The sequence below is a fragment of the Oryzias melastigma genome, linkage group LG3 (genome assembly GCF_002922805.2).
Source record: "Oryzias melastigma strain HK-1 linkage group LG3, ASM292280v2, whole genome shotgun sequence".
NCBI lineage: Eukaryota > Metazoa > Chordata > Actinopteri > Beloniformes > Adrianichthyidae > Oryzias > Oryzias melastigma.
Genome location: NC_050514.1, coordinates 26,545,184 through 26,555,250, shown reverse-complemented (window position 1 = coordinate 26,555,250; position 10,067 = coordinate 26,545,184).

Below are 10,067 nucleotides of genomic sequence, written 5' to 3'. Positions count from 1 at the left end.
TTCCTAATCTTGTTTTTTTCTTTTTTTTTCTCTTGTTCAAATTATTGAAGTTAAACTGACCAATCAGAGGCCTCAAAAACAGCATATGGTCTTACGTTAAACACTTGAAGCATTTCATTAGCTGCCTTTATATTATACAATTTTGCAATTAGACTGTTTCCTTTAAATCATAATTATGCGATTAATTACAAACCGACTCACACAATAAGTCATTAAAAAAACATGAAAGTGAAGAATACTTTGATTTACAGCAGATAGGTTAAAATTTCACCAGCGCTCATCATCATCTATCAAAGGAGACGTCGGCGTCTTGTTCAGGCCACGGAGCGGCGAGCTACGTGGAAGCGGCTACAGATGAAATGAATTTGGGAAATTGTATTTGGTGATTTTACAAAGGAGCTGTGGATCTAACAATTCCACGACACACTCAACCGTTGATGAGCTGTAATGCTGTGGTCATTTGGTCATGTGACTCATTTAAATCGAAATTAGTGTTTCCATTGGAGTTTTATGAAATATTTTCTTTTCAATCCGGCATGAACCCACCTCCTCCAAATGCAAACACTTTTATTTTTTTCAATAAATGTGAGTTTTTTCAAAATTGTCATTTTTCCATTAGGCGAATTTATTGTCGTAAATCCAATTTGCGCAATTTCAGAGTCAATGAAAGCAGCTTTTGATTTAACAATTATTTTTTTTTATATTTCAATCAGAAGCTTAAAATAATAAACTTTTATCTCCATTGTAAAATGAGAAGTGCTATCTTAAAAATGTATGCATAACTTTCTTGAATATGGACTTTAATTTATTGCCTCATCTGTTGGAGAAAATATTGATATATATATATATTGTACATCAAAGGCACCAAAGCAGAAGATGAAAATGAGAGCATAGTGTACACACAACATCTAACTTTAATGTGTCTGTATTGTGACTGCTTTGCTGTGATACAAACACTCTCAGAGAAATAAAATCAGCAGGGAGCTTAGCTCCATCTCACAGATCTGTGAAATCCTGCACCCTCAGCTCCTCCCACTCACCTTTCACCCTGCTGCTCTTCTCCATGACAGCACTGTCAGTTTCAAATTTAATTACACACAACTTGACATACATAGTTCTTACCCTGTCATTACCCTGTCTGGGTCCACCCACTCATCATGGAGCGACATCCACACGCCCCTGAGAGCTGAAAGTAACCTGCCTCCTGCTGACTGCTATATGATAGTGGATGTAGTCTCACAAAGTGAGTTTGTGTGTGTGTGCAATCCCAATTGTGTATCACTCTTTTGCTCTCTGCGCCTGGGATGTGGAGATTTGTATGGCGTGTTAGTCACACCCGGTGTTATCAGCATCTCTGTGATGAGCATAAGCACAGCCTGAGGGGGCTGGGGGTGGCGTTGCACATGGTACAGTGCTGGGGTCCCTAAATGTGGTTTAGGATGATGTATTTGCCCTCCTACATTCCCCCAACTTCTGCCCATGCCAAGAAAGCTTCATACTCTGCAAAGTTTGACTCTGTATCTCATAACCAGTGACCCATAGCATGCTTTCATTTTTTTACACCAGTCAGCCAAATATGGCAATTGATGCTTCCCAGAAACCCTGACCTAATCCTGTTATCCTTTTCCTTCAACAACCTGCAAGGAACAAGGGGCGGGATCCCAAACGTCGGCAGCCAAGAGAGCCGTGCGGGGGCCTGCCCCTATCGCTGTGAAAGCGGGCTTAGAGGAAACACAATAGGTGTGTAATTTCAGGTTTTTGTTAAGTCAAAATCCAATCACATACATGACTGCAAGATCACAGAGAAACACGACAGGGAAAAGAAGCCTCGGAGGTGGAGGTGAGTCCACCTCACACAAACAATTTCCACACAACCAGGCGCCATTGATGACAGCCTGCTAACAAGTGAACTCAAAGCACAGCAATTAAACTAGGGCTGGTACCGATTATAATTTAACGATTCGATTCGATTCTCAGAAGCCTGGATCGATTTGATTCCATTTTTTTTTTAGGTCTTCAATTCAGTTCAATTTTAAGTTTACAGATTTGTTTAGAAATACATTAATAATCTACTATTTTTTTATGAATATATATGTATTATTCTGATACAGTTCACATGCTGTAATACTGTTAATAGCATACAGTGTGAGGCTACACGGTTTCTCAAAAGGAGAAGCTTTAACCAAAATAAGTTCAGATCATTAGCTGAAATATTAGCTAAACTCCAAATTAGTCTAAAAAACTGAAAAAAGCCTAAATAAACAAAAACAGCTAGCATGTAGCTGAAATATAAACCAAACACCAAATTAGCCTTAAAAAATAAAACACTAAACACTAAAACTAAACACAATTCTAAATTAGCCAAAACAGCTAGCACTTAGCTGCAATATTTGCTCAATTTTAAAATAGCCCAAAACAAACAGAAAAAATGCCAAAATCTAGCCAAAACAACTAGTATGAAGCTGAAAAATTAGCCAAATGCCAAATTAGCTACAAAAAATGGTGACGTGTCTAATTTAGCCAAGACAGCTAGCATAGGGCTGAGATATTAACAAAAATTTCAAAATAGTCAAAAATCAGAAAAAAGAGCCAAAATTAGCCAAAACAGCTAGCATTTAGCTGAAATATAAGATAAATGCCAAATTGGCCTCAAAAACAGGTAAAATGTGTAATTTAACAAAAACAGCATAAAGCTAAAATATTAGCCAAACTCCAAATTACCCCCAAAAACCTGAAAAAAGTCTAAATTAGACAAAACAGCTAGCCTGTGGCTAAAATATTAGCTGAATGAGCTTAATAGCTGAAAGAGCTGAAGAGCTCTGGACATCCAAAAATAATATTAATATTAAGAATAATAATGAAATAATGAATTACTATTAAACTAATAAATAGTTTATCCTCTCCCATAATAGTTCATACTGCAGAAGTGTTTGGAAAATTCATACCTGTGACTTCATTTAGTCAGCAATGTATTTTTAGGTCAACTGAGCGTTAGCATTAGCCGTCCTATGGGAAATTCCATTAAACATTAGCATCAAGCTAGCAGACTTTAGCTTTATGTGCTAAATTGATCTATAGTTTATGAATCAACTATTGATTTATGAAGCTTAAATTGACTTAAATCAATTAATCGATTCTATCAACCCAGTCCTGATTAAACTGGTCTTTGTTCTACATCTGGACGGCCAGGCTAATGCTTGGCTCCTCCCTAACCTGGATCAGGCTGAAAAGCCAGATTTTCTCAGCTCTTAGAAGATGACCTTTTACTTTACACGCACTGCTGTAAAAAAAAAAAAAAAAAAAGCACAGAAAATGTGTGGCCCAACCTCAGCAGGCAGGGGTGCTTTCAAATTTTCCACATAATGCTACCATTTTATCTCTCTAATTACAACTATTATGCAAAATCAATTCCAAATGAAAGAGCGTGGTTTCATCATCTCATAAATGCTTGCATAAGAACTTTAAATGAAAAGCATAAAGCCTATTGTCTCCTCCTGAGACTGTCTTAAGCACAAGATGTGGGTTCGTTTGCAGTTTTGTTTTTGCCCTCTTGTTTTTGCAGATGATAAATGAAATTAATACACGCGTTTAATATTTGAAATGCTGAGATGAATAATTTATGATCTTAAGATTAAAAGTAAAGCAAAAAAAGAGAGAGAGAGAGAAAGCCAGTAATCACCAGTACACAAATTCAGGACAAGCTGAAATGAATTTTTAACTGCTCGGGCCCACTGGTCTCTCTGTTCTAGATTGTGTGTTGGGAGCTGTTGAATTAATGGTTTGCTTTTTGACCTGATTCCACCAAATCCAGTCTGAGAGTTTTTCTTTGAAGCTGATTTATGGTACAAACAGAAGGCCTAATGCATCTATTCAGGAAGTCTAATGAACGCAATACCTTAATACCAACTAATGCTAATCAGAGCGTCCTCAAAACAGACAGACACCATCATTACCATGATCATAATTATTATTCATGTAAGGCAATTAATGTTGTGGGTACCTCTATTCTGACAACTTCATTTGCATGGTGTCACGACAGGCTCCAAGATTCAAACACTGGATGGGAAAAGTTGCAGATTTTTTGTTTTTAATTTATTCGTTTAAGGATATTTGGATGAAAAATACTGGCATTATGTCCTCCAGTATTCACAAGACATTTCGTACAATTGTTCAAGATTAATAAATAGTGGAGACGGTCAAAACAAGGATCAATTAATAATCTTTTACAGTCAGAATACATGTACTTACTGAACTTTTGGCAATAAAAACACTTAAACTTGAAATGTTACAAAAGTACTAGCATAAAAGTTGTGTTTCTAGTTTGGTAAAATGGCGACTCCAGAATCGGAGGACATTTAGGCTTCAACATAAATGAAAAGCAAACTTTCACTTTTCTGAATTTCTGAAACTGTCAAAGGTTTGATTAGCTCCTACGCATACTCACTTCCAACTCATCATATACGGACTTATGGTTCAGGCCCCTAGGCAGAACTTTTTCACGTTTGGGCTGTTGCCATTAAATCAGGGGTCCCCAAACGAACTGGTAGCAGTCCGAGGGCCGTTTGGTACCAAGCCACAGACAGGAAAAACCTGGGTACCCTAACGTGGTTCCGCGTCCCGAGGGTTGGGGATTATTGGGAGTGAGTCATCTCAGCTTACAAATCATTTACATATTTGTTTATTATATTATATATTTAATGTTTGCTAAAAAAGAAGCAACCTGGTTACCAATCTTTCATGATAACAAGGTTGCAAATCTGAACTAATATTAGGTTTCTGTCAGGAGTTTAGCTTGTTTTATTGATGACAAAGACGACAAACAAATAATAAGAAGAAAAAAAGTTTTATTCTGATGATTTGGGTAATTGCATAAGGTAAATATATATATCCAATCTATGCTAACAATGTGGTAAAAATATAACAAAATAAATCCCATTCTTTTGGAAAACTGCTTTGTGATGTCAAGTCCAGCAAATCACGTGATTCTCCGCTACATTCGTCTTCTACGATGCTAAAAAAGGTTTTAGTATTTGTGTTAGAAATATCTGTAATGAGTGGGATGTAAAATATCTTTTGAAATGACCCCAAAGCAAGACTGGAAAAGTTGTATTACCTGCAAAAATTCTAGTGTTAATGCTTTTTGCTGAAAGGAGTTGCAAAGATGCTGAAACTTTTTACTGAAAAAGGTAATGCAATTTAATTAGCTGAAATGCTAACGTTGACCTAATTTTCTGGAAGAAAAAAGTAGTAAAATGGCTTAGAAATCCCTAATACATGCCAAGTTTGCAAAAAAAAAATATTTAGTGTGTTGTTTAAATATGAGCTTAACTCCCAATTTGCCCAAAAAACCTTAGTAGATGCCAAATTAGCCAAAAAAGCTAGCTCGCTGATTAAACTCTAAATTAAATACTCTAAAAACCTCAGTCAGCAACAAATTAACCCCAAAACGTTAGCATGTTGCTAAAATATTAGCTACATTTCAAATTAGCATAAAAAACATCAGAAGATGCCAAACTAGCAAAAACTATATATATATATATATATATATATATATATATATATATATATATATATATTACAATGCTTAAATACTAGCTAACTTCAAAATACCCTAAAGTTCCTCAGTAAACTAAATTAATCATAAATGTTAGCCTGTTTCTAAATTAGAGGCTAAACTCTACGTTAGCCTATAAAACCCTCAGTAGATATCAAATTAGCCAAAAATGGAACTCAACATTTTTTGGAAAATTGTTATAAAAGATGACAACATTGCCCATGAATAAATTTAAAGGCCTGTTGCTAATCTACAATATATTTTCTCATTCATTTCCTATGGGGAATATTTTGCTCAAAATAAAATAAAAAAACAAACAAAAAAAAAAAGCAGTAATGCACAAGTTGAACATTTTGGTACCAAAATGGCTAAAAGTGTGATTGAGATTTTACGTGCCAAAAAACGTACAGAAAGGAGGAGAATTGCACAATTACCGCTCAGAAAAGGTTCACAGATTGAACAAATCAAATATGAGAAATCCCATGACTGTGTTTATCCAGAGGAGGATCCATTCCCAGCACAGACTGAACACTAAAAGTTAGTTCTAGTTAAGGCATTTATATGTAACAAAAGTGTTGTCATTTGCAGGGTGATCATGTTTAAATTTCCCACCAATCAGGGCGAAGCAGAAAGCCCTCATTCGGAAGCCAACTCTCATCTGAGCTCTTGATGTGCTCTAAATGAGAGGACAGCGCGCAAGGAAGGGATACTGTGTTGTGTAATTGTAAATGATTACTGTCTTTATATGGCCAGACGCTCCATTTCTTTCGTCCTTCCCTCAGCATCGGCAGCCGCTTGAAATTCTTTTATGGCTTCTGAGACCAGAAAAGAGCTTAATTCCGCCAAAATGGAGAGCAAAAAGAAAAGGGGGAAAAAAAAGGCTACCAGTATAGATATTTCCATCCAGAGAAATGAAATATTAAACGTGTTCATTATACCCTCAATTTGCAGTTATTTCTCATTGCACACGGCCATTTTCCCATTTTCCCTGCTCTCTTATTGGCACTGCGTTCTGGGCCTTGAGAGAAATCTCTCTTTTATTATTTAAATCCATGCATGGGGGGCTGAGCCAGGCGAATCGCCTCACGTCTGCTAGCCTCCTCCCTAATTCTGATTGGCAGCTTGACTCGCACTCAGCGGATGGAATAGGTGATAATGCCTATAACAAATAAAAAATATCTCCTCCCTGTTATGTTTTTATTAGTAAAAGGGAATATAGAGTTTGAACAATAAAAGTAGCTTTGGTAATTGGAAGTGGCAATGGACTGTGTCGGCGGGTTTGTAGGGCTGTCAGAGCAGCGATGTAAATTTCTTTGACATGTTTTTGTCTGGCTAAAACTTTAATGTCGTGGGTGTGACCAATCGGATGCAAATGTTGTTTTCATCCCTTGCTGGCGAGATGACCTCCATCATCTCCTTGGGGAAATCAAGCTTTTCGAAGTATGTGATGCCTCTAACTCCACACAAGAAAACACATTTAATGTAAACAGACCCTAACACCCATGTGTCAAAGTCAAGGCCCGGGGGCCGGATCTGGCCCTCCAGGTAATTAAATCCGGCCCTCCAGATATTTTATTATTTTATTGTTATCAATGTTATCTTGCGCTTGTTTCTGACTTATATAATTTTGACAAAGTATATTTTAATGTAAAGTAAAATCTTGAAAGCTATTTACGGTTTACAGTGATGCTAGCTTTTTGGACTATTTTGGCATTTACGATGATTTTTTTTAGACTATTTTGAATTTTAGCTAAAATGTCAGCTACATGCTGGCTGTTTTGGCTAATATAGGCTTTTTTCAGGTTTTTTTAGAGTATTTTGGAGTTAGGCTAACATATGCTAGCCGTTTCAGTTGATTCAAGCTTTTTTCTGATTTTTTTTGGCTAATACATGATTTTTTTTGTTTTATTTCTATTCTACTTTGGCATTTAGCTAATATTTTAGTTGGCTATCAGCTTCAGCGTTTTTAGCTATTAGCTTCAATAATTTTCGCTATCAACGTTAGCATTTTCAGCTCCCACGATTTTAGTCACTAATCACTAGAATTTTCAGAGGCCAAATTCAGCTTACAGCATTCACACTAGTATTGTCACAGGTAATGTCATATGTATAGTTCGAAATAATGTTATAAAGTTACAGTTTTAAAGTTTAAAAAATTAACATTATGTTATCTTAGATAACATTTCAGCCACATGCAAGCTGCTATGGCTAATTTAGGCTAATTTTTTTTTTGTTTTTTAGGGTATTTTGGAGTTGGGCTAATATTTACATGCTAGCTGCCTTAGCTAATTCAAGCTTTTTTCAGTTTTTTAGGCTATTTTGAAGTTTAGCTTTTTCTTTCAGCTACATGCTACCTGTTTTGGCTAATCTAAGTTTTTTATTTTTTTTATTTTTACTTTCTAGGCTACTTTGGCATTTAGCTAATATTTTAGCAGGTTATCAGCTTCTGGGTTTTTAGCTATTAGCTTCAATAATTTTAGCTATCAGCTTCCGTGTTTTCAGCTATGAACGTCAGTGTTTTTAGCTATCAATTTCAGCATCTTCAGCTATCAGCATTAGCATCTTTAGTGGACAAATTCAGCTTACGGTCTTCACACTAGCATGCAGGTAATGCTGTATATTTAGTTCATAATTATGTTAAAAAGTTACGGTTTTAAAGTTTTAAAAATTGAGTTTTAGTGTGTTCTATAAATGTTTATCCTGTTCGGCCCGTGACCTAAGATTTTGGCCCCTTGTGCGATTGAGTTTGACACCCCTGCCCTAACACAATGCTCATACAGTGACACAACCGCACTGCACACATGCATTGGAGTATGAATTCAAGCATATGGAGACCTACGAGCGTATCCTCCCTTTTTTAATGCTTTGCTAACTGGATGCCTCCCTGTGTGCAAACAAACATTTGATTTGTTTGAAAGAGCCCTTTCATTGAAATGGCTTAAACACAGAAGGTGGACACAGCAGTTTCTCCGTCAGGCTGTCACAAACCTTGACAGGATGAAAAGGCCACATCTTTCTCTGTAACTGGGTCCGGCCTCTTTGCCTGCAAGTCTCCACGCCCAAAACACTGCCTCAAAGAGCGGACGGTTTTCTGCGTATACGGATGATTCAGGTGCTTGTGTTTGTGCGTGTCTTGCGGATAAGGCCGAATGCGAGGGCCAACTTTAATACCGGTCCGGAATAACGGGCTCTTTTGTACATTGTGAGGCAGCCGGCATCTGAGACCAATAAAATAGCAGCCCTTGGGTCACTTCTCTAAGGATAAAGGCAGAAGATATAATCATACACAGAGGACACAACACCTTTTTTGTGCTTTCTCCGCATATTCTGGAGTGAAGAGAGCGCGGGCCCTTCATAAGTTTAATAATTTCACAGTGTGACCTTTTGTCACTAATAGAGTGGCTTGCCAATAAGCGTATATTGTATCTTTAGGGGGTGCAGCCATATTAGTGCAGCGATCGACTGAAGGAAAAAGGAGGAGACACTGAGAGATACAGTCAGGAAACACTCGTGTGTGTTTCAGGATGAGAATGCATTCCTGTGTGTGTGTGTGTAGAGTCTGCACATGTGTTGGAGAGATGGGGTGCAGAGATTGAGCTGCTTTTTTGCAATATACCTCATAATGACATTTGGAATGTGTCTGGAAAATGGAGACTAAACCATAGAGCTTGACATTCAGTAAACCACAAGCCAGAGTTAAGCCTCAGCGTTGCAGTAAACCACATGCTGAACCATGTCTTGTCCAACTCTGAAGATCCTGTAGCACCAACTGCCTAAATCTGTAGCTTAAACATTGCAGTAAAAACACAGGCTTTTTTGGACAGTTTGCTTGATTGAAGGCACAAGGTTGTGGGCGGGGTTTAGCTCTGTTTCTTCTCCTCATGTCGAATCATCTCACATTAAGGTTATGTGCAGGTAGCAGCTTCCCTTCTATGAATGTAATGGACTCCTCCACGCCTCTCCCGCCACTGCATTGTGATTGGTCGCCGGGGACTGTAGCTTGTTCCGCCAGCACCTGTTGTGTGTGTGACTGCAGCATTCTGAGAAAAGCACTTTATCCCCTGTCTCCCCAACCATCATTACACCCAGCTTACTGGGTTGTTATAGCCCAACCTTCACACATTTACACCGGCTGCCAGATATCCCTGTGGGTGTATTCTTCATCTGCTTCTTGATGTTATTTTCTTCAACCTATTTCATCCAGGTTGCAAAGACAACTTCTATTTATTTAGGGCAGGCAATAATTAAAGCAGACGGGCTGTTTGATTTCCACCTTGATAACACCCTCAGAATGTTGTCAGAGAGTGTAAACACGTCCCCACTCTTACTTTGGCTCCTTTCATTCGAGTCATTTGTTCTTGTTGCTTTTTGAAAAAACAGGTTATTGTGGTGTTTGTACGACTTTCCGCCCGTGTATGTGAGTTTGTTTCTGTTGCTGTTATTTGTCTCTTTCCACTTTGCCTGTATCAGTGTTCCTCTGTGGTCCTATGATTTTTCTTTTTTGGCATGCCGC